General features: G+C 47.6%; 1 protein-coding gene across 8 annotated transcripts in view; it reads right to left on the bottom strand.

Annotated features, from left to right (window-relative positions):
- The window catches only part of Dpf3 (double PHD fingers 3), a 279,713-nt gene that overhangs the window by 157,949 nt on the left and 97,935 nt on the right, over positions 1-23,829 (bottom strand). The window contains exon 1 of one of the 8 annotated variants that reach the window (XM_038336424.1): positions 16,827-16,845. The exons of the other annotated variants lie outside the window; for them this stretch is intronic. The gene's annotated coding sequence lies outside the window, so the exon portion shown is untranslated. Of the gene's footprint in view, positions 1-16,826; positions 16,846-23,829 lie in introns of those variants that run through there. 8 annotated transcript variants of the gene reach the window in all.

Here is a 23,829-nt window from a genome sequence, read left to right as displayed (position 1 = left end):
GGAAAACCTCAGGAAGCTGCCTGGATTAAAACGAGAGCACTGACCTGTCTCAGGCCAATCCCCCGAAAGCCCTCATTCCTTGAAAATGTCCAAGAAGCCTAGTCAAGCTCTCTATTCGGTATAGACCCTGCCATTCTCGTTCATTCAGACTGCGGCTCTGACCTTCATAATGGCCAAGAACAGGCACACTGGGGACAAGGGTGACCCTTGTGAAAGCCACATTAGACAAAGAATTTGAACCCTAAAACTCATTGTGATTTCAATGCCATTCCGCGCATGTTCAGGCCCACTAGCCCCAATAAATCGCTCCTCCTCTGGTGAAGACTTTTCAGGGAGTTATTATGCAAAGCGGCCTAAGCAAGACAGAATTTATATTGAACCTGGCCATGATTTCTGAGCTGCCACCGGATGTTCTGATGACATACGGATCTTGGGGTTGAAGTCAAGGGACTGCCAAGGACAGGAGATTGGAGGCAGTATGATTCCTTCCAGTAAATAATGGGAGGAGAGGCAGGGGAAAGATGCTCTGAGGAGGAACCTAGCTCCTTCACTTGTACTCAAAGGTCGCCTTTCAAATGGCATCTAGATATGACAAAACAAATCTCTCCTCTGAGGGTTAAAGAATGTATTGAATGTCACCAACTTTCAGACATCAAACAGCAACAGGAATGCCCCCTTCATGTAGGGTGGCTCATACCCGGAAAAGAAAACACACCCACAGAAGAAACTTCATTGAGTTAAAGGATGGCTAGTTCCTTAGCTGGGCATCATCACACGCCTGTGATCCTAGAACTCAGGAGGTGGAGGCAGGAACAACTGGAGTTCATGAAGCCAGTCAAAAGGAAAGAAGAGAGGGAAAGGAAAGAGGAAGGGGAAGGGAGAGTGGGAGGAAGGAGGGAGAAGGAGGGAAGGGGGGCGGAAATGTACCAAGAAGGGGAAAGAAAAAGAGACAAGAGGGGAGGGAAGGGGAAAAGAAAAGATGTCTAGATTACGTATTCCACAGCCTGAGTCTCTGCTGAAACTCCAGGAGAGCACCAAGATGTCCCCTGAGTGTGACCGCCATAGGAGTAGCTAGCTCACCAATTAGACCATCCCCAGACTAAGAGCGCTCAGTCCGTCTTTGCTGCTGAAGGACACAAGCCTCGGCGCTGCCCTCCCCAGAAGAGGGAATACGGTCTGGCATTTAACCACAAAGTCATGTTCTTTACGGTCAGCTCTCTACGCTGCTGCCCAAGCGACCTTTTCAAAACAGAAACCGCACCATGACATTCTCTCCTCTTTAAATCCCTCCAGCACCTTCCCATAGCGCTCAGAATCAATCCCAACTCCCTCCTGGGGCTACAGAAGCCCAGACTGTTGTCTTTCCCACTTCATCTGGTCTCCTCATGCTGGGTTCCAGTCCCTCTGTACCTCTTCCTCTTCTAAGATGCTCTCACCTCCGGACCTTTGTCCATGCTGCCACCTCCACCCTTGCAGACTTCTCCAACATCTTCTGGCAGGATTTAAATCCATTATGTAGAGTAACCAACCCACCCCACTCCTTCCTTCCTGACCCCTGACTGTCTCCTCTCCTATTTTAGTTTTTGTAACACTTTCCAGTACCAAAATTCTCTTTGCTGAGCCAGACTTGTTGGAGCACGCCTTTAATCTCAGTGGTACGAGAATCTCTGCGAGTTCAAAGCTACCCTGGTCTACAAAGAAAGTCCTAGGCTGGTCAGAACTACATAGTGAGACTCTGTATATCAATAGTATCAATAATAATAAATTGCTATTGTTTAATTTTAATATTTAAAAATATGATTATTAAATTTGTAGATTAAAATAAAGATAATTAATTAAAATTTTTAAATTGATAAAAAACTGTCTTTGTCTCCTGATTGTCTCTGTATGATTAAAGAGCAACCTCTGTGCAGCCAGGGCCCAATCTCTTCAGATCCTCTGTACCCTACACAGGAGTTGGACTCTAGGAAAGTACAGGTGGCACCACTGAACAAATAATAGAAGATGAAGATAAACTGGAGTCAGAGCAGAGGCCCCAGGACTTCAAAATGAGGAGTGCAGAGATTCTTCCACATTTCTGACCACCTCCTGACCCGACCTTCCCAGTACAATGTGCGCAGGACAGTGGGCCTGTCTCCAACTCCACCATCTCTATGTGAATTTTGCTCATGGCCCCACAATGCCACCTATGCACCCCAAACTCTGGAGCGAGTCCTGGTAAAAAGTGCCCATTTATAATGTTGGTCATTGCTTTATATGCCCAAAGGGATAGTCCATGCTCGAAACCTGCTGCAAACAAGCAAATTCAGAAGATAGTCTCCAATGTGACCATTCTGTTTCCCTTCAAGGGCCTTCCTCCAAATTAACCTCCTCTGAGGGTCCTGTCCCAGGTTGCTGAGCCATGTCCTTGTTCTGAGCCCCAAACCTACGGGTAGTGCCAGGGGCACTGCAGGCTGAGGACGGGAAAAGCCTTGACAGGAAATCAATGAGAACTTGAAGGTTATCTGGAGGGCACAGTCTCCCCAGCAGCCACCTGCTGGGACGGGATTTGTGGTCCTGACCTCGCTTGGGGGCCTCTGCCCTCCTGTCAGAGTTGGTTAGGATCAGCTGCAGAAGCAATGCCCTGTGCACCAAGAGATCTTCGGACTGCCCTTCTAAGGGACATCCAGACAAAGAGGCGTCTCCTTCCACCTGCCACCAGGCTCAACAGCACCCCGTGTTCTCTCACGAGGCTCCTAAGGAAATCATCTCCAACTTGTCATCTTTTGAGGTGTATACTCATAAATTCCAAAGTCTATGGAATATATGGAGCATAGAACCTGACTGTCCAGACTTCACTCACAACCTTCATCTGTCTTTTCCTGCTACCATCTTCTCCCCCATCTCGTTCACCTCACCAAGAATCACTTAATTAACACACAGGATAGGAACAGAGCCCTCCATCCAAGCCTCAAATCCAAAAGCTGAACATGAGTCTAGGGTAAAAACCAGAAGGAAGGACTGAGGAAAGAGTTGTAAAGTGCTTACTGCACACCCTTGGTTAAAGCATCAGGATGATGTCACACGCTGTGACCCCAGTGCTGGGGAAGCAGAAACAGGGTCTTCCCGACGCTCCCCAGCCCGCCAGTCCAGCCTAAGCACAGACTCCGGGATCTATGAGCTATCCTCCCTCAATAAATAAGATGGAGCTGATCAAGAAAGATATGCAATATTAACCTGTGGTCTCCACATGCCCTGTATACACACGCGTGCACAGCTAACACACAAAGATAACGAAAAAAGAGACACACCCAACATGGTTTCAGGCTGACGGGATGATGGCAATAATAGCGGCACAGCTGAGCTGACTGAGCACATACCAGGTCTGGCTGGCGCTGTTTTATATGGTTTACATGTATCATTTTATTTAATCCCATTCAACCCCACATCATCATCATCATCATCATCATCATCATCATCCCACTATACAGATTTGCAAACCGTGGTCCACAGAACCCTAAGCAATTTGCCTTGGGGCCTAGTCGGCACCAGGAAGATGTAAGTCCAGGAGACAAAACCAGAATAATCTCAATGACCCACACTTTCTTGGAAGTACTAAGTTTTTCTCAATGAGCATCATAGACTTGCTGAGTAATTTCCGTTTTTTTCATTTCCCACACCACCCAAAAGCCCAGAGCTACCTCTCAGTAACTTGAGGATGGCTGGTTGGTGGTAGGAATTCCTGAAAAGAGAATACCAGAGAGCTATCTAGAGAGGTGCTCATCCCAAGAGGGAGCAAGAGGCCCTGGACTGTGGTCCTCTCATCTCATAAGAGACAAAGGACTCCCAGCCTGAACTAAAGCAGGAACTCAGACATCCCAGAGTTCTAGAAAGTGCCTCATTTCCTCCCTGGGTGCAGGGACTCAAATGTGAGTCCTTTGGAAGAACCATATATGTTCCAAACCACTGAGCCATCTCCCCCAGTCCCTGCTGCCTGGTTTTATTGGAAAGAAACTCAAACACCAGTGAGATGACATGATCTGCCCCTGGCACCCAGAGGTGGAGCCAGCATGAGCTCATCAGACCAGACTCTTCACTCGGGGCTTTTCATACAGTTTATAGCAGGTGTCTGGAAACTACAGATCCTGAACCAAAATCTGACCCACTATAAAGCACTGTAAATAAAGTTTGATTGGCAGAGCCACATATAGACGTTTCCCTGGTCCATGGTTTTGTTTTTCACAACCCAAAAACATTCCACGGACATTCTAAAAACAGGCAAAGCATAAGTTTTAATTTTCGGGCCATTCTGAGGTGTGTGATGAAATTTCATGCTGTCATGTTTGATCTAGTCCAGAACGTGAATCACCCCTTTCTCTAGCATTACCTCACCCTTACATGCCACCAGCCGGTAGCTGAGTAACTGTCACACTGACATTTATTGCCATCCCTATTATCAGATCAGCCATCACAGTATCAGTATCTAGTTACTGTTCTAATTTACTATTATTGTTCTTAATATCTGCTTGGCCTCATATGTAAGTTAAACTTTATCACGGGTTTTAAATACTTTCTCATTGCTGTCATCAAAGTCTCAAGCAGAAGAAACTTAGAAGAAGAATTTATCTGCCTATATAGTTTTTTTAAATATTTATTTATTTATTTATTTATTTATTTATTTATTATACAATATTCTGTCTACGTGAATGTCTGCAGGCCAGAAGGGGGCACCAGACCTCATTTACAGATGGTTGTGAGCCACCATGTGGTTGCTGAGAATTGAACTCAGGACCTTTGGAAGAGCAGGCAATGCTCTTAACCACTGAGCCATCTCTCCAGCCCTGCCTATATAGTTTGAAGAATCTGTGAGGAAGGCCTGGTGGCAGGAGCAGGAGGTGATGGGTCACATGACGTCCACAGTCGAGAAGCAGGGAGCAATGAATGCCAGGGCTCAGCTCACTTTCTCCTTTCTATTCTGTCACAGACCCCAGCCCATGGGACAGTGCCACCCACATCAGGGTGGATCTTCCTACCTCAGTTAGCCCAGTCTAGAGACATCTCAGACATGCCATGAGCCTTGTCTCATAGATGAACCCAGAGCCTCTCACCTTCACAATCAAGATTAACCATAACGGGTGCACATGTGTTAAGGAAGGACAGCGGTCTATATGACCTCTATCTAAGGTTTCAGGCATCCACACAGGAGCCTATTATATGGTTGACAGAGACCACACGGCAATCAAAGCTCAAAATATTTCACATCTGGACCTTGACAAGCCAAGTTCACTGGTTCCCAACTTCCAGCATAAACCTTGAATAAGGCAGACTCTCCATCTTCAAGTTGGGAAAAAATTAAAAAGGGAGGTCTAAGAGTCATACAGCTTAAGCAGATAGTTTTACAATTATCTCAGCTTGGTACAACTTAATAAAAACCCATAAACACAGCTAATAACAAGGAAAACACGCAGTAGCTCACCCTGCCTATTTAATAATCATTGTTAACTACAGCAAGCAAAACATCACTGAAAATTAATTTTTTTTCCTAGACTCCCTGGAAAGCCCTTTGTCATTTTGGAAATGCTGCTGGCCAGTGGGTGAGAGGATGTAGTTCACAGCTTCAAGGCCTTTGTTTTCTCCTGGTGAGTGGAAGCCTGGCTCTGAGGTAGCTAGGAAGTGAGTGTTGCCCTCCCCCTGGGGAGCCCTCCTAGAACATGGGGCTGTCTAGGAGATGGTGCCTAGAGCCTCCTTGTCCCTCACAGTCTACAGAACGTGTTTAGGAAGAGCAGGGTATGGCTTGGGGTTGGGGGGGGCAGGGGGTCAGGGGAGTGGTTCTGGTTCTGGTTCTGGCTCCTTCCCACCTCTCTATCCCCTCCTCCCCAGAAGCAATCAGGAGGTTTGCCTGGCTCCCAGCAGCCTGCTGCTGCCTCCCTTCTCTCCACAGAAAGAGGCCTGTCCCTGAAGGGATGAGACAGATAACAGGGTGAAGCCAGAACTTAGTTACCCTTCATCTTCAGCCAGGCTGTAACCTCCCGGCCCCTGTCAGATGGAAAGATGCAGCTGCACATAACGCAAGTGAAAGGATGTGTGCCAAGACACACCGGTGAGAGGCAGGTGGGGGAAGGTGGGTGGGGCCAGCCTGTCAATCACATCCACCCCCATCCAGGAATGCCAGAGCTGGGCATCTGCGGCAGGTGGAAAGCTTCATGGTGCCATGGCTAATCTTGGTTATCAACGTGAACATATCTGGAATCACGAAAGACACAAATTGCTGAGAGCTATTGTGAGGGGTTTCTCCGGGGAGAGTATCTGAAGTCCGAAGACCCACCCTGAGTCCGGGCGTCACCTTCTGATGACAGTCTAGATCGAAGGACGTGGAAGACGGGAGCTTTGCTGCTGCCCGCTTGCCCTCGCTGTCGCTGGCAAGTTCATCCACGCTGTTGCTGAGGCTGTCCTTCAACGCCATCAGAACCACCACCTTCAGGATCCCCATGTAGACCGAAGACCACCAGCTCTCCAGGAACTCTCTAGGACTCCAGAGCCAGGTTGGGACTGCTGAGATACCCAGCCTCGTGGGCTGAGCAGCTATCGGATTCTTGGCCTCCCCAGTGTAAGACGGACATTTCTGGACTACCAGTGCCACATCCTGCAAGTCTTTAATAAATTCCCTTTATATGGCTATATATGCATAGTGTGTGTGTGTGTGTGTATATTCATTCTCTCAATATTCATTTTCTCAGTCCTGTTCCTTCAAAGAAACCTGACTAACACACATGGCTAGGAAAAGGTTTGCACAAAAGAGTCCCAGTGAGCAGCAAGGTCCCGAGCAGTAATTATTGTTTCCCTCTCAAAAGTGCCCTTGCTTGGCTGATTGATAATTAGGTCCCTCCAATGGCAGATCTAGACCTCTGTCACCCCAACACCGAGGAGACAAACCAAAAGGTGACCCGGGAAGAACTGAGGTGAGTGGGAAGCTATGCAAGCAATGGGGTGGGGGTGGGGGCGCAGTATGGCGGGACCCTGAAGGAAGAATCAAAGGAGGAATAAAGAGCAGGAGGAGGCCTCAGGATGACAAGGGAGAGTGTAGCCTCCAGCACCACCCCTCCACCATCAATACCTCCCAGGACAGGTTATCTCTGGAATTTATGCTCTCTGATAATTACCTTGCAGAGGGTTTCACTTATCTTATCCAAAGAATCTGCCAGTCGCCAGACACACGTTTCTAGTTAATTCCATCTTCACTGCCCTCCACCTCTGTCTGCCGCCAGCTCCTGGCTCCCTTTCTCTCAGCTGCCCTTCACTTCTAACCTCCCACGTCCTCTGGCCTCAAATCTGCTTTTGCATCTCTGGACCAGGGAACATTAAGGGTTGAAGAATCTCAATAACCCCGAGCAGGTTTGAGGGTTTTATGTGGGTTCATGAAGGAATGAGACGGAGGGGGGAGTCACTTGCTAATCAGTATGAGCCGCTGCGGTAAGGCCTAGCAAATGCAGATTGTCCCAAAGGCTATGTGGGACAGGCAAGAGCAAAGATTTGGGTCCACGGAGTTTTGCTGTTGTCATTGTTAGTTTTTGTCTTTACCTGCCTAATGCCATTAGGTCTGGGTGTTTTTCTTTCAACTTTCCTTTTTCTTTCTTGACAGGGTCTAATGTAGCTCAGGCTGACTTCAAACTCAGTGCAACCAAAGATAACCTTGAACTTCTGATCCCCATGCCTCTCTTTTCGAGATGCTGGCACTACAGGTGTGCACCCCAACACCCAGTTTTATGTAGTACTGGGGATAGAACCCAGGGCTTCCCGGGTGCCAAGCACTCTACAGACTGAGTTACATCCCAAGCCCAACCAGCATTTTGCTTGTCTTACTCATTCTTCAAAGCCTGCCTCGTTTAAGCAATCTAAGGATGCCGTTCTTGGCTCCTCCCATAAGCGTTCTACACACAATCCCAGTGGTGCTGCTATCTCTCTAAATGTGTGTTGCACAGCTAACTGTGAGCCACTGAAAGAGTCTTTGCTTACAGGAGCAAGTCCCTCAAGGACAAGGAAGGCATTCAGCCGCCCTCGCTGCGGGCCAGGTACTGTCCTATGTCTTGGGAAAAGGACAAGTCATCGTTCCAGCAGCTGTGGAGAGGTCCCGCCACTATCTCTCACACCCAGAAGACATCGGGTTCCAGAGAGCTGAAGCCATTAGCAAAGACCACCTAATACATGGCCAGGTCAGGCTTTAAACTAAGTGGCCTTATCTCAAGTTCTGGAGTCTTCACCACCCAGCCCCAGACTGCCTCTACAGCTAATTTTGCTGACTGACTGGAGCAACTGGTGCTGTGTTCCATCTACATATATGTGTGTGTGTGTGTGTGTGTGTGTGTGTGTGTGTGTGTGTGTGTGTGTAATGTATATATACATATATATGATATATATACATTCTTCCTTTACAATGTTGATATTAATTAAGGCAATCATAGCAACCGCTGATAGCTAATGGCCACTAGACACATACGGGTGCTCAGAGCTTTCCATATAAGAATTATATCCTGAGGGCAAGCATAGTTAGCCCTACAATACACCCTCTGAGCCATCTCTTGGTCCCAGAAACATGAGCTTAGCCCTACCTCAGGACCCCCACACCTGCTTCAACCCATCAAGGGTCACTTATTCATCCCCCCTTCTCAGGACCGTCCCCACTCTTTCCCATCACTCAGGGTGGAGGTTGTTTGTCAAGTACAACTTTATTTTCTGCTTTACTTCATATCCTTCTTTCCCTGTAAGTACATAAGCTCTCTGGGAGAAAGACTGGTCTAATTTATTTACCCCTGTGCTCCCTGTCGCTAAGACTGGTTCGCAGCCTATAGTAGGACAACAAGGGGTATTAGCTGGCTAGATAAATGACTAAATGTCTCCACTGAGTCTTCCGCAAGCCATTCTGACTCTCTCATGCATGCACACCCCTCTGTCTACTCTTTATGCATCCATGGGCCTTCATACCTTTATCACTGTGAGGTACAGAACGTTGTCGTTCTCGTGCCCCTGCTACAGATGAGGAAACTGGAGCTCAGAGAGCTCATGAACACACGAAAAATAAACCACTCTTCCATTCTGCCTCCTGAATCCATGGCAACCATATCTGACCTGTACTGCCTCCCGCAGAATCACCCAGCAACTCAGCTCTCTCCGTCCAGATACCCCTAAACTGCCAGCAGCCTTGGAGCTTCCTTCTAAGCCCATCACCTCCCCTGTATTCTCTGCCCTGGCTCTGTCCCCAGGCCCCTCCGGATTCTCCATTATCCCCCCCCTCACTGCTCAGTGTCACAGCAATGTGCCCTGTAGGTCAGTCACTTGCCTCTTTCCCCTGTTTCAGTGGACCTGGGCCAACAGCAGGTGCCAGGAACAGACAGAGTGAGACGTGACAGCGTGGTTACTCTCAGTTCCCTCCTTCCTCGACACTATGGGGTGGGTGTATCTGTCTCCTACAGGCCACAAGCCTTCTCTAAGCTGCTATTCCAGCCACCTTCCCATCCCCCTTGGCCCAGCCCTTGGGTTCTGCATATCCCCTACTTTGGTTCCCTGCCCACCTTTTATCGTGGTCCTGTGATTAAATACGCCTTGGTTTGCTATGTCTGAACCTGGCACTTTCTGTCGGCACCTCGACTCTCCAAGACACTGATGTCACCCAGCCTCTCGAGCTCCTACAGCCCCTCCACCACTCCTTTGGCTTCCTTCCCTGCCCACTGCTCACTGCAGCCGCCTCTGCTGGGCCCTTCTTCCCTGCTTGGGATTGGCATTTCGCTCTAATACCTATAAATAAATGTTCGTTTGCTGGTTTGAAGGTTTTGCCCTGGCAGCCTTGGCTTTTTGCCTAGGCTACAACCACCCCTCTGTTAAAACTGAGTCAGGATGGGGTAGGAAAAGTAATATTCCACACAAGCCCTAGAAAGACCACAGTAACCCGTCTGCCAATGCTGAAAGGAGATGCTGGGGTTCAGCACAGAGCTCCCCTATACCAGGATCAGAGTCCCTCCATGCAAACTCCTGGGGGACCCCCCCAGATGCCATGCTGGCCACTCAAAGCCACCAACATTTCAACAATCACAGTACCTGAATTTGCGGATCAACTACCATGTGGGAGGTTATGTCTTGGGCTATCGCTCACCTACATTCATTCCACTTTAATAGATGAGGAAATTGAGGCACAGAGAGGTGAAGAAATAGAAACAAAGAACTAGGAGAATCCGAGTCAGGTCAACAGACCTTCAGTCCCCACCAGTGCCAGCTCTATCGGAGGGAGTCACAGGCTTGACCCCTGTGTGTGCATGACGCTCAGAGATGTCATCACCCATGACCACAAGACTGTCTGAAGCAGGTTGAAAGTCAGGAAGATGGTCACAGAAGGTCCATGCTGGTGAAAGTCACACTTTTCAAGAGGCATGCCATTGTCTGATTCCAGTAAGTTCTGATCAGCCAGCATGTACCCGCTGCTCCTTTCTGTAGAGACTACCGGTAGTCATGTGTTCAGGCCAGACACACACTGGCCTCACAGCATTGCACGCTGCCGACACAAAGCCCTCCACATCATGTTCAGGAAAGTCACAAGAAACTCCCAGGAGTAAGAGACAGAGTGACACAGAAATGAAGGAGGCTTCCTGCCACAGGCACTGCAGACCAACTGAGCTGACCCAAGTCAAAGTCCCCCTTGCAGCTACGCCGGTCAAAAACCAATGGCTTTTTGTTTTTATCTTCTGGAGACAATAGTAAAAATAAGACATGTCTAGTGTTGGGGGCCATCATTGGTGGCACTTGTGAGCGTGTGTGTATGACACACAGAGAGAGAATACACTACTCCTTCCCAGGCCAAAATAGCCCCTACTTCAGCCTTGGCTCTCTCATCAGCTCCTGGAGTACCATCTGACTTTGGTCCACATGACTGCTGGCTGGCTCATTTCCACGGGGATCCAAGCACTCTCTGGACCCAACAGCATAATGCCTGCTCCAATAGACCACCCCACCCTCCCACTGTGTCCCTGTCTGTGAGTCTGATTGAACAAGGCCAAGTGAAACCAGGGGTTTGCAGTGTCACCTGACAAGATGGTGCCACAACCCCAAAGCTATAACACCCCTCCCCTCCCTCTTCAGTCCAAACCTTTAAGAAATTACTGCTGAAACACAGAACTGGATATCAAGGGCTGTATCTCAGCTTGTAGAAGGCTTGCCTAGCACACACAAAGACACGGGTCCAATCCTCAGTATTGAGTAAAACCAGGCATGGGGATGCACACCTATAATCCCAGCACTGGGAGGTAGAGGCAAATACGTCCGAAACACAAGATCCTTCTCAGTCACGTGACAAGGTCAGTTTGGATTGCAATAGACACTGTCTGGTAGAGAGGGGGAGAAAAGAAAGGGGAAGGACAGGAAAAGGAAGGGACAGGAAAAGAAAGGGAAGGGAGGGGAGGGGAGGAGAGGGGAGGGGGGAGAGGAGAGGAGAGAAAAGAAAAAGAAAAAGAGAAAAGAGAAGAGAGGAGAGGAGAGGAGAGGAGAGGAGAGGAGAGAAGAGAAAAGAAAAGAAAAGAAAAGAAAAGAAAAGAAAAAGAAAAGAAAAGAAAAAAGAAAAGGAGAGTACCAGCTTCAAGTTCCTGGGCTACTAGAATTCAAACATGCTCACTGAAATCAAAAACACTCTCTGCCCCCCCTTAAACACTGCAAGTTTAATCCCCTCCAAAGATAGGATGGCAAACATGATTAGACCCAATTAATTTATAGAGAAACCAGGAAAAGAAAGAAAATCAATAGAATTGCCCTGCTCTGACCACTGCTGCAAATGAAGTCATAACTTGAGGGTGATTTGGGAAGGAAAGAAGCCGAAAGTGTCACCCGGCAGCCATGAGGCAATTTAATAAGGCAGCCTTGGCCCGTATGGACTGGCTGGGTGAGGATCACTGAAGCTGACAAGGCACTCTTGGGGACAGAGGGACAGAGGAAGGGAGAGACTGCCGAGGTCGCTTCTTTCTAGTCATCCGCCACAAGGCTCATTGGCGGTAAATTCTCATCTGGCGCAGAAGTGAGACAGAAGGGAAAGGGGAAGGCAGGAAACAGCCATGCTTGCAGCCAGTGCATTAAGGACACTGGCAATTTCCACATAGGCAAAGGCCATATGGGATGCGCCTGTGGATTCACACTAATTTTATCTCCATCCTCACTCTCAACACATTGGTCTCTCTTCCACATCCAGGGAGGAAGGTGGGAAGTAAACAAGCCTGCAACAAGCATCCCATCCTGGATCACGGGCTGGGCCCTCCAGAGCAGTTGAGGGAAGAACACACTAAGAGACCACTGCCCCCCCCCCGCCACCCACGCTTGCTGACTGCAGATACGTGGCAAGGAGGACATGGTGAATTCAGCAAGAATATACTTGGGCTTAGTCAGAATGGTGACACACAACTATAATCCCAGTACCTGGGAGGTGAATGGAGGAGATCAAGGGTACAAAGTCCTCTTCAGTTAAGGAGTTCAAGGCCAACTGGGGTTATATGAGATCTTAGTCAATTTGAGTGTGTGTGTGTATGGTTATGTGTATGAGGGTGCACATGTGTATGTGTATGATTATGTGTATGAGGGTGCACATGTGTATGTGTATGATTATGTGTATGAGGGTGCACATGTGTATGAGAGTGCATGTGTGTATGATTATGTGTATGAGGGTTCACATGTATGTGTATGAGGGGGCACATGTGTATGTGTGTATGTATGTATGCATGTATATATATGTACAATGTGTGGGTAGGTGTATGTGTGCATGTGCATCTGTCTCTATACATATTGTTGAACCTGTCTTTAAGTCTAGATTGGGCAGAGAGAAGTAACAAAGGCAACACCAGAGGATCCCCCTGCCCATGAGAGTAAACGTTCTGTTGTCCAGCTAGATCCCCATGTGCCCACCTTGCTGTCTCTGGATAGAGTGCACACAGAGAGATCTAGCCTCCAAGTCATTCGTTCACATGGCCAGGGGATGTTTAAGCAGTAATTCCGTGCCACTCAGTTCCACAGTCCTGCCCAGGAAAAGCTCTTCAGTGAAGGACCGACGTGTAGCATTCGAGCCCTAACTCCTTGTGTTCTTGTTTGCTGACCTTCTCTGAGCCTCAGTTCTCATCTATAAAATGGGAGCGATCACAGAATTCCAATGACACTGCTTTCTTCGCTGTCACCCATGCTGGGTGGACCTGTCCAATGATGCAGCTGCCCAAACCATCTGTGCAAGTTACCTCAGGGAACACCTGCCTGGCTCACCAACATGGACTCAGATGGAATTGTTTGTACTGCCTGTCATTGCCCTGTCTATGTGAGGTAAACAGGAAGATGGCCCCCAAGAAAAGCCATGTAACACCCTGACTGTACATGACCAGCAAACATCAGCCCTTGATCGTGTGACATGGCGGGGTCCCGTCTTTCACTCGCTGTCACCAGCCATGACAGAAAACAGTAGGTCATGAGTCAACTATAAGATAATACTATCTGTTCTGGGGGACTCTGCCCACTGGATAAACAGAGCAGAATCTATTGAGAAATAAAGGAAACATAATGAAAGAGCAGCGTCATTAGTTCTGATGACCAGTCAGCTGTCTAGCCTGTGATCAGAAGTACAGCCTCAGGTGTATGGATGATCCAGGACAAAACCTTCCCCACCAGCAGAAGCCTGAGCCCCAGCACAGATCCTCCCAGAGTCTACAGATCCCCTACCTTTGTCTAAAGGGCCCTGGGTCACGGGAGGCGGCTCCACACGTTGACAATGGGCTATTTCTAAAGGATTTATGGAGAGGCGAGTGGAACCCAGGGTTTCGTGTATACCAGGCAAGAGCCATGTCACTGAGCTGCTCTCCCAACCCCAGTGCCAGTTCAGAACCTAAAATAGTACCTGGAGAGGTGGCGTGTCAGCTTCTTATTCCGATGGTCACCAGCTAAGCGGAAGCACAATGCTAGCTTACGAGCATACTCTTCTGAGTATCGGAGGTCCAGAACGAGTTTCCCAAGGGCTAACATCAGGATGCCTGTGTTCCTTCCAGAAGCTCTAAGAACCTGCTTCTTTGCTTTATCCAGCTTCCAGGGACTGTCTCTGCTTCTTAGTGTGAATGCAAGAACCAGGGGACTCTCCAATACATGTCTCAGCCTCCATTTCCAACTCCGAGGCTGTCAACCTCCTCCCTCATGTCAAGACCCTGTGATGATGTTGGGCCACCTCCGAGTCCAAGTTTGCCTCTCATGTCAAAACCTTTCATCACATCTTCCAAGTCTCTCTTTTCTTTTAATATTTACTTATTGTGTATACAATATTCTGTCTGTGTGTATGCCTGCAGGCCAGAAGAGGGCACCAGATCTCATAACAGATGGTTGTGAGCCACCATGTGGTTGATGGGAATTGAACTCAGGATCTTTGGAAGAGCAGGCAATGCTCTTAACCTCTGAGCCATCTCTCCAGCCCTTTCCAAGTCTCTTTTATCACCTAGATACATATTTATGTGTTGTGGATTAGGATTTAGGTGTGGGCATCTTCGAAGAGGCATGGCTTCTTGGGCCTGCCAAGGTGGAGTCTGCTGCATGTGTACTTGGATACTGTTAAAGTCACAATGAAGAAGTAAAATGAGTATCATTCAGCCCTGAGTTCAAGAATGCTGAAACTGGGGCTGGAGAGACGGCCCAGTGCTTAAGAGTAAATGCTGCTCTTGCAAATGACCCAAGTTTAATTCTCAGCACCCAGCTCAGGCAGTCTACAACTGCTTCTACTTCCAGCTCCAGGGAAATTATGAGCCTCCCCTAACTCCAAAGCTACTGTACTTACATGTACACAGATACACACACAGACAACACACACATGTGCTCATGATTTTTTTAAAAAGAATGCCAAAGCCATCTAACTTTGAGAAATGTTCTAGTATAAAGCACATGTTGTGGGCAAGAAATGTATCCAGATTGACAGAATGCTTGCCTAGCACACACAAGGCCCTGAGTTCAATCCCCAGCACTGTATAAACTGGGTGTGATAGCGTACAACACGCAGAAATCCACATAGACATGAGGATCAAAAGTTCAAGGTTATCTTTGACTATACAGGGAGCTGAAGATCAGCTTGTGAGACCTTCTCTCAAACAGCATCAAAAGAAATGCTACCCAGGAGCACAGTTTTCAGCGATACACAGCTCTTATCCAAATCTCAGCTCCACCACTGATGTAGGCTTCCTGTTATTGTAGTTGTCAGCATGACCAGAAGCACCCTGGAGAGGATCAGGTTTATTGGCTTATGGGGAAGTCAAGACTGAAAGTTCAACAAGTCAGTTCCTGGAAGCAGGAACTGAATCAGAGGCCATGGAGAGATGCTGCTTACTGGCTTACTCTATATGACTTGCTCGGTTTGCTTTCTCATAAACTCAGGACCACTGCCCACTTGACTGGTGGCAGAGGCCTTTCATTACAACACACTGGAGGCAGGGTCAGTCAGATCTCTGTAAGTAGGAGGCCAGCCTCAGCTACACAGAAAGTTCTTGACCAGCCAGAGTAACGAAGAATCCTGTCTCAAACTATATATGTGTAAATATATATTATAAAAATAATACATTGTAGAAATGATATATAAAATGTTATTAAAATAATATATATTTATGCCCCGCAGATTTGACTACAGGAAAACCTAATAGAGGTATTTTTTTCAATTAAAGTTCCCCATTCCCAGATGGTCCTAGTCTGCATCAAGTTGACAAAAACTAGCCAATACAACCGCATAATATAATCTGAGCTTCCATTTGCTCAACCAGAAATACTAACCAGAAGAATAAAGAACAGAACAGGCCCAGAATTCGTCTCTCTTGCCTAGGACCCGGTAAATGCTTCGCAAAGTGCAGCTCATAGACTGAGCCTGCTCCTGTCACTCTACTGCTTTGGTTCTGTAGGGGCCTAGTCACTAAATCAATCTGCTTGACATGAACCATTTGACTGTCAGCAAGTACACGGGACCCTGTCGAGTCCCAGGAACCAGAAAGCCTGCAAAGCAGATGAACCTTGCCATGCTGAGTTACGAGGATCCCAACAGAGGCACCTAAAGATTTACCAATAGGATCAGAGTGGAGTCAACCTAGTTCAGATATGGTCCAGAAACAGAAACCTGCCTACTTTCCGCAGAAAGAAGATAAAGAGATAAAAAAAAGCTTTCTCTTCCACAGGTTCGGACTCCATTGTTTTGGATATCTCTTACTTAGAAACAATTGCTTATTATCTTAATTATATTGCAATAAACAGGCTACGGATAATAGCCAACGATTCCCAGCATAAATATTATATCCTCCCATTTTTATATGGAAAAACTGAGGCAAAGAGCAAAGGAACAAGGACTTTATCTTAATGGAACAACATTACAGGTCTTTGATTCCACCACTGAAGTATCTCAGATGGTGTTCAAAATACTAGAGCTGGCCATGGTGGAATCCCAGCACACAAGGAGGCTGGAGCACAAGAATCAGGAGTTCAAGGCCAGTCTAGGCTACATAGTGAGACTCTATCTCAAAAGCCCAACAAAATGGGGATGGGAGCAGAGACAGGCAGATTCTGGGTGCTTGCTGGCCAGCTAGCCTATCCAAACTAGTGAGCTCCAGGCTCTGCGAGAGACCCTGCCCAAGGGAACAAGGTGGATATAGAAACAAAGGAAGACACCCATTATCATCCCCAGGCCTCTGCACAAGGCACACAGGCCCATCCCTGCACCCATCTGTGCACCTGCATGCATACACCACACACACACACACACACACACACACACACACACGAGAGAGAGAGAGAGAGAGAGAGAGAGAGAGAGAGAGAGAGACAAACATCACCTGAAACTTTAGCTCCGTTTTCCTTGAGGGCAAACACTTCTGCACCTTCACTCCCAGCGAGGAGTAGATACAGCCTACACATATCAGCCTACATGTATCGTTACTGCTGGAAAGCACAGTTAAGTCCGCGATCACACCAGAAAATTTATGACGATGGAACCTACAAGATAGCATGAGATAAAGGAAGACAAATGTTCCCAGGAGGGTAAGGTGGGGTGCAAAAAAGCAACAAAAGGAACAAGGCCTGGAGGGAAAGAACTACCTTGCCTAAGTGCTGACGTGCAGCAGGAGAACCTAAAAGACACCCTTCACAAACAGTGACAGGACAATCTAGAGAAAACGTTGGGTTAAGCCAGTACCCATACCAAACCCAAGATACGAGATGCCCTTCATCTCCTCCCCACTCCAAGTCTCCTGAAACCCTGCCTAGCTAGCTGCTTGGCATGTGACCATTTGGGACAGAAGGAAGCATTCCAGATTAAAACTGTTCTAGACCGAGCAGCCCATAACCTACCCAAGACCAGTTGCCTACGGACACCTAAGTGAGCCCAGGCTAGACTAGAAGAACCACCCAGCTGAGCCCAATCCAATCACTAACCTATGGAACAATAAGCAAAATGTGAAGCTGCTTACCCTCCAACTGAAGTCACTATGCTGTGGAGCACTTTGGTAAGTAGCAAGACTAACAGATACAGGCAGGAATCTGTTCCCTTCATCTTTATATACTCAACAGCCGAAAAAAGGCTTCCCATGTAATAGTTACATAAATATTTCATGACTGTCTGGAATCAATAACAAGGTGATTTAATGAATAGTGTACTCTGAAAAGCAGCAATAAGGCTACATTGAAAAACTCTATCGAGATACTTTGGTTATTTGCGTAGGGTTTTTTATTGTGTATTTTTTGAGGGGGGGCAAGTATGTGCCCCCAACTTGCATGCAAAGGTCAGAGAACAACTTGCCCAAGTGGCTTCTTTCCTTCCACCGTGTGAGTCCCTGGGAGCCAACTCAGGTTGGCGGTAAGTATCGTAACCCACTGAGCCATCTTGCCAGCCCTGGCATACTCTGGTTTAAGGAATACTTTTAAATTAGTTTACTACCAACTAATGCTAGAATCCACTTTCTGGTCTGGTGGTGAAAGCCAGCATGCACAAAACCCCACCACTACATAAATCGGATGTAGTGGTACACAGCTGTCACCCCAAAAGAAGGATCAGAAGTTCAAGATCATCCTCAGCTACACACCAAGTTCAAGGCCACCCTGACCCCGTCTCAAAAACGAGCTAAATAAATAAATGACAAAAACGACAAGAAAACCTTGACTTTCTTTATTCTTCCCAGCCAGCATTCTTTCTGACTGAGTTTCATTCAGCAGGAAAGGGAGTACCGCACACGCCTATAATGTTAGTGGTCATTTTTAAGTGTGTGTGAGGTTGGGTTCTAAATTCAGCAATAACAGGGACCTTGCTGCTCTCCTAATTAACATCTTTACTTCTGTGAGATAGTAATTTATGCTGCCCTCTCTCGACCTCACTGAGTGGCTAAAGTAAATAAGACAAAGCAAGACGGCTCGGACACCGTCCACCATCAATAACTCTACTTTCTCAGTAAACAGTTTTTACCTTCTGATGATTTTTATGAGTTCTCATGCGCTCCATTTACCCCTTTGGCTAGATTTCTTTTAATATTCTGCAGCTGGTACCCATATTTTCAACAATAAAATGACACAAACCAAGGTAAGAAGACCTTAAAGTGGCCCTGAACAGCGGGGGATGCAATTGCTCAATCTGAAGAAAGCTGGGGTTTCTTGGCATTGAGGATTACATAAGACCAAAGTCAGTCCTGAAACCTACAGGACTCTCTGGGGCCGGAGTACCCACGGGGGAAAAACACTGCCTATACAGCTTGGATCCCTTTCCCTTTTAGCCACTTCTGCTCAGCTTGGGAAGTCACAAGGCTCCAAATTCTAAAGCTGGCTCTTCCCTGGTCTAGGTCTTTTCTGGGCAAGTCACAGGACCAATGGAGCCGAGTTCTGAGCCCAGGTCTGACGTTGCCAGAGAAAACCGTCCTGGCGGGCTCTTCTGCTGCCAGAGGTTCCCCCAAGTGCTCCAAATACACCGAGTCTCTCTCGGCTTACCGCCTCTCCAGAAGCTCCCAAGACATTTGGAAGCCACGGTTCTGGAGCAGCTCTGGGTATCAGAACCAAGCATCTCAAGAGGATGTAGAAGAGAGGGTGTGGCAACCAGACTCACAAGGCGATGCTGTATTAGCTCACCCTGGGGCAGGGGTGGAGTGTGAAGGTGTTGAGCAGGTGTCAGGATAGCCTCTACTCACACTAGGAGGTGGAATGGGGCTGAAGGGAGAGGCAACTTCCCATCATCCCCGTTATCTTTTGTAAGCCCACTTTCCTCATTTACTTTACCTACATAAGCTCTTTACTGGATGCACAGACCGAGGAATGGATGAATCAATAGACAAATGGACGAACTAATTCACAGATGGATGAATGGATTGTCAAACAGGCAAACGATTCTGCATTTGAAAGTTGAACCAACACACAAATAGGAATGACACACTCGAGAAGGAAAACCTCAAGCCACCACCGTCAGGGACCATTTGATCACATGGGAAAGCCATTAACCACAGACTGGTGAATGATTTTTGACCTTGAGAATAATGGTGGTTGGCCCTCTGGGCTGGACTCAACTGGGAGCATCTCTCCTCCCCACCCCTCTCAACCAAAGTCCCTAACACAATCTGAACACCATGAAACCCAAGAAAACCATTCAGCCACTTCCCTAGGTGGCTGCACCAGCGAGTAACTGACCCCAAAAAATAGGTTCTTGCTTATCCATCCGTAATGGCTACTTGAGTCTTGGTAACAGTCCCAGAAACCAAAAGGTTACAGAAGATGCAGGCACTGTGTAAGATGCCTGGACTTGGAATGATACAGAGAGATATCCACAAATATGCCATGAGACTAGGGGCAGCAAAACAAAGACATGGGGAACCCAGAGTGACTCATGGGAACACACAGTAACATAGTAGCAAAAGAGACCAATCCCAGATGAAGGCTTGCCCCCCGGTCACCTGGCTGAAGGCATCACCATGACCTCAGAGGTAACTACTGATTTACAGAGAACTGCGGGTGAACTATTAATTCTCTGAGGTTCTATCAGCCCACAGTTCAAGCAATTGCTTAGAAGGCTGTATATCATCTGCTCCATCATGAATCATACTCCCCTTGCTATCTGCATGGAGCATCCCTGGGTCTTTCCAGGGATCAGCGAGGAGGAAAGCGCATGGCTCAGCAGCTCTCGCTGCAGATGCTCAGAATGTGGTTTCCGGTGGAGACCAAGCCGAAAAGGCAAGCCCTAGAGAGCGCGGAGCCTGGCCATCTCCCTTCGTGCTTGCAAACACCACCCTGGAAACTGGGCACATGTGGCATAGAGAGTTCATCTAATGACTCCTCATAGCCGGGGACAGAGGGCGCATGATGGTGGGAAAAAATGAACTCACATACCCACATTGTCTAAGGACATCAAAGAAGAGTAAGTAGATGCCAAGGCCTTGTAGGAAGTACAGTCGCCCTCAGAACCCACAAGGAACTGCTTCCAGGAGCTCCTCTCAGACACCAAAATCTTAAGAAGCTCTAGTACCACATAAACAATGAAGCAGAACGTGTGCACATCCTTCCTCCTGTGTGTTTAAGTCATATCCAGATCGCTATAATACTTGATACAGTAGAAACATTATAGAGATGGATATATGCTGTGCTGTTTAGGTAATAGTAAAAAGCTCTTGGTATGCAATACAAAAGCAAGTGTTTTCTTCTCAGTTTTTTTGATCACCAGTTTAAGTGTACAGATGGGGAACCCACAGATAGAGAGGAGCCAACGGTGTTGGTGATCATCCGTGGATCCATGGCAACACCACTCCTGCAAGGCATCCACCTTTGGGGCGGCTCAGAGCCAAGGAGACACAGCACAAGAGGAGCCATGGAAATGATTTCCAGCTGAATGGCAAAGAGGATGATTCCAACAAATGACAGCCTGCAAACGCTAAAGTCCAGATGCCAGAGGAGGGACAGCTGGGCGAGCAGAACTATCACCAGCCCCTGGCATAGCACAGAGGAGAGATGGCACTTGTGTTTTCTGCCCTCAGCTTGCTTCTGTTTGAGAGAGACAGTAAGACCCACAGGTGAGGAGTCACAGCACATACAACCTGGGAACCAGGAGCCTGGAGTCCTCGTCCTGCTCTGTCACCCTGGGGCATGGAGGTTTATCATTGCATTTCCTGAGCTTCAGTTTCTTCCACCATAATGTGAAACCTCTAGTAGCTCATAGTCCTGTGTGTGTGTAGTGCTCAGATTAGCTGATTTCTAACACAGTGTCCCTGCCCTCTGGTAAGTGCTTCTGCTGCTGCTGCTGCTGCTGCTGCTGCTGCTGCTGCTGCTGCTGCTGCTGCTGCTGCTGCTGCTGCTGCTGCTGCTGCTGCTGTTATTGTTGTTGTTGTTGCTGTTTTCAGGATTGGATTTCTCTGAGTCAGGGCCCTGTGGAGACCAAGCTAGCCTCAAATTCACTATGAAGTCAAGGATAACCTTGAAACTCTGATTCCCCCACACACACCTCTCCCACCAAGTGCCTAGTTTCGAACCCAGTATGTTAGGCAAAGACTTTAGCAACTGGGCTGCAGCACCAAGTCTCCAGACCTGTGCCTTTGAAATCGTGTCTGGTCAGAGTTAGGAAGGGTGAAAACCCTCTCTGTTATATCAGCACATACCTCAGACACACACACACACACACACACACTACCCCCAGGAGCCGACACTCTGGTTGTCCCTAAGCATGTGGGTTTCTGCTCTGAGGACTTGTTTTAACTTAACAAGAAAAAAGAGTTTGGATTCTTTTTTAAATGTATACAAAGGGAATGCCTTTGTTTACTTTATGATACATTTTCAGATGTCGTGGAGAGTTTGAAGCAAGACTAAAAATCACTCTTGGGACTGTGGAGCTGGTTCAGTGGGTAAAGCCTGCTGCAAAGAGAGAGGACCAGAGTTCAGATCCCCAGCACCCATCTAAATGTTAGGCAAGTGTGACTTGGGAGGCAGAGACAGGAGATCACCCGGGCAGTCTAGTAAGAGACCCTGCCTTGATATAAAAGATAGGGAGCAATGGAGGAAGGCACTCAATATCAACCTGTGGCTAAGACACACCCATACACACACATGCGTGCATACACATAAAAAAAAAATAAATACTAGTCTTTCCCTTGTTCATGTGAGCTGTATTACACCATGGTGACTTCTTCAAAGACCACAGTGATAGAGAACATTGACCAGCCAGCCTCAGTTTGTTACCCTGGCCTTGGGGAGCTCTCAAACCAGCCTCCAGGACCTCAGAACTCCAGGGTCCTCCCTTTTGACTCTAGGGGCGCAGAGCACCTAGCCCACTGTCCACCTCTCCATCACCCCAACCAGTAAGACTGACAAGCTATAGGACTCACAGATAAGTGAGCAAACAGCTTTCAGCAGGGCATTTGCCTTTCCAGTCAGACTTCTCCCAGTCTTCTTCCCAGAGTGGGCTCACAGAGTCTCAGCCGAGCAGCCTTGGCATCCCTTGGTTTCGGTGAAGCCTGCCACCACCCTCAGGGAAAGATGTGAGAGCTGTGACTTCTGAGGCAAATGGTCACACAAGATCATTGTATTCTAATGGCAATGGTTCTGGTCAAAAAAGCTGCTACAGCTAAGCCATAAACATGACTAAATGTGACAGCCAGCCCCAGTGCAAGAGGGTCTGGGGACAGGAGAGAATAGGGATAGATATAACCATAGATGTCTCTTACAGATATCCTGGTCTAAGAGGCTGCACAACAAAATAAGACATAAAATAACAATTGTTATTGTGTTGCCTGGTGATGGCTAGCCCATGGGCATCTCTATCTGTAAGAGTCAAGCTCTGAACATCTCCCAACCTTGTAGTCCACAAGGACAAAACTGAACTTAACACCCATACATTTTTGACCTGCCAGAATAGGCCACAGAGCTCTACATGGGTGGGAATGGTGTTGGCCTCTTTTGCTCTTCTTAAAATTATTGACTCAGCATATAGCCCAGAACCTTGCCTCCTAATGAGTTCTCAATAATATGTGATAGGCGGATGGATGGATGGATGGATGGATGGATGGATGGATGGATGGATGGGTGTGTGGGTGTGTGGGTAGATAGAGGGGTGGGTGGGTGGATGGCTGGATGGCTGGCTGGCTGGATGGATGGATGGATGGATGGTGGGTGGATGGGTAGGTGGATGGGTGGGTGGGTGGATGGATGGATGGATAGTGGGTGGATGAGTGGGTAAGTGGATGGATGAAAGGGTGGGTGAATGGATGGGTGGGTGGGTGACTAGTTTGCCCAACATTTTTCAGAAACCATCATAAACTGTAGAAAGCAATAAGATTCTGAACAACTCAAATGAGCAATACAACTCATCCAGTGGAAGAAGTCAACAAATCCACTGAAAGAATTTTAAACACTTCTCTCAACACCCTAGCCTAGCATTTAAGATGGAAGCTTTCACCATTGGTGATGACCCCGGAAGGGAAGGGTGCAGAGAAGAAAGAAGAAAAGAAGAAGAAGAAGAAGAAGAAGAAGAAGAAGAAGAAGAAGAAGAAGAAGAAGAAGAAGAAGAAGAAGAAGAAGGTAGTGAAGTACAAACAACTGATAGGGTATGAATGAGAAGAAGAAATATAATTTGAGCTGGGTGGTGGTGGTGGCACACGCCTTTAATCCCAGCACTCAGAAGGCAGCAGCAGGCGGATCTCTGAGTTCAAGGCCAGCCTGGTCTACAAGAGCTAGTTCCAGAACAGGTTTCAAAGCTACAGTGTGTGTGTGTGTGTGTGTGTGTGTGTGTGTGTGTGTTTGTGTGCGTGTGTGCGTGCGTGTGTGCGCGTGTGTGTGCGTGCATGTGTGTGTGTGTGTGTGTAATTTGAGGTACAATGTGACTGC

Source organism: Arvicola amphibius, chromosome 7 (genome assembly GCF_903992535.2).
Source record: "Arvicola amphibius chromosome 7, mArvAmp1.2, whole genome shotgun sequence".
In the NCBI taxonomy this organism is placed as follows: Eukaryota; Metazoa; Chordata; class Mammalia; order Rodentia; family Cricetidae; genus Arvicola; species Arvicola amphibius.
This window is presented reverse-complemented; position numbering and strand designations above follow the sequence as displayed.